This window comes from Parasteatoda tepidariorum, chromosome 3 (genome assembly GCF_043381705.1).
Source record: "Parasteatoda tepidariorum isolate YZ-2023 chromosome 3, CAS_Ptep_4.0, whole genome shotgun sequence".
Lineage (NCBI taxonomy): Eukaryota > Metazoa > Arthropoda > Arachnida > Araneae > Theridiidae > Parasteatoda > Parasteatoda tepidariorum.
Window position 1 is genome coordinate 57,307,339 of NC_092206.1, and position 2,079 is coordinate 57,309,417.

Sequence of the window (2,079 nt, forward strand, 5' to 3'; positions counted from 1 at the left end):
GAAGAAATGCATTTTACCTTAATACACACATCTGTAACAGTATCCGAAATCGGAAGTCATCAGTTGCAAGTTTGTTGATAATAGAAATTAAAAATTATTGAGGAATTTTTCTTCAAATGTTTGGCGTGTTCTGTTCCTGAAAGATTTACTAATATTCTGGAGATTTTTTTCAAGTTCTTCGGCCTTTTCCTTAGGGAAATTTAGTTTCTTATTTGCTGCTAAAAATGGCGTCTGATTCTGCCAATGACTTTGATGGAACTAAATGAAAACTTGATAAATTAATGTCTGATATTTACAGGCTCCCGCTAGACGGCGTACTCGAGCGTTGCGATCGCGAATTGTACGCAATAACCAAAACTTTTAGACAAATAAGCAGAAATTCCATTTACACATTATATGCGAAAGTTGATTCTAATACAGCCTTAAATTTCTGCATTAGAGAATTAGAAAAAAAGTAAACAATAAGCATATTAGTACAAAACAACACTACGAAATCATGCTCCACAATGAATATTGCTGAAGTAATTGCATTTTTTAAAATTTTATTTTGTCCTTCCCGGTGACTTAAGAGTTGGAGCAAAACCCATCTCGGTAGTCCATCCCATCAAAATGAAGAATTACTGAATTCAATATCATTTGTCGCGATACTGCTGATTGTCGCGACATCTGATCATCAATAGTCAAAACAATCAATCACCACTCCGGCACTTATTCCCTTAGTGCAGTGTTTCCCAAACTTATGTCTTTCGCGTACCCTTTCTAAATTTTTCGTAACGCTATGTACCACTAATAAAAAAATATATAATGTATTTTTTACTATAAAAAAGTGGCACAAAAGTTAAAAATCACAACTGGCTGTTGACACCACCAATTATTAGCTGTTAATTCTACAAAAAAAATAGTCAATTCAAAAATACGTAATCGTAAATCCTGGGGATACGCGTACCTCACTTTGGGAAACACTGCCTTAAATCTGCCTTAGAGGGACTATAAAAATCATCTTTGCACTGTATCTATACATTAAAGCTTCAAAATATTGATGCAGTATACTAACATAATACATTATAATACTTAACATAATACTTATGATGAATATACTAACATAATACATTGTACCTATATTAATATATTTGGTATCTATTAAAACTGGATCAATTATCTTAATACCAGAGGGGCCCATTGCAAAATTAATTACGCATCATTTTTGTCAATAATAGTATGGCGATTTTTTACGTTTCTCCAAAACGAATTAGGACCTTTTCTCCATTAATTTTTCTTCAGAGAGTACTTAGTAATAATTTTAATTATTATTTATAACTAAAATTAATTAGGCGTAATCTGTATTGTAATAGTTTGATAATTTTTTACTGGTTCTCTTAGGCAAATTGGTGCGATTTCTCGAGGAAATTTGCTTTTAGCATTCGCGATCGCAACGCTCGAGTACGCCATCGAGCGGGAGACTGAAAATATCGGACATTACTTCCCACAAAGCCATTGGCAATGACGGACGCCATTTCATTAGCAGCAAATAAGAAGCAAAATTTCCCTAAGGAAAAGGTAGAACTTCTTGAAAAAACTAACCAGAACATGCCAAACATTGAAGCAGAACACGCCAAGCATTTGAAGAACAATTTCTCAATAATTTTTACCTTTCTGTTACCAACAATATAACTTCCAATTTCATGATCACTTGCTGTTACAGATTGTGTGTATTACGGTAAAATAATTTGTTCTGTCTTCAATTCATTACAAATTAAAGTGAAATCAGCATTGCTTTCGTCATTCCAATGAATAAATAAGAATTCAGAATATGCACAGAACTGTATGATATATAGTTATAGAATATTGCTGTTCTTTATAGAATAGTATATATTTCTGTATCTATATTATTCGTAAAACAAAAATAAAGAATCATCCGAACTACTTGAAATAGATTCATTTTGTGCTGATTAATAATAAATTTGTATCGTTTTCTTGGTAATTATTTTTTTTGTTTTGAAGGAATAATTTCAACTAGAATTCAGCTATTCTGTTTTTAAGCTACATATTCAAATTCATATCGAGAGCTTTTATTCTCAT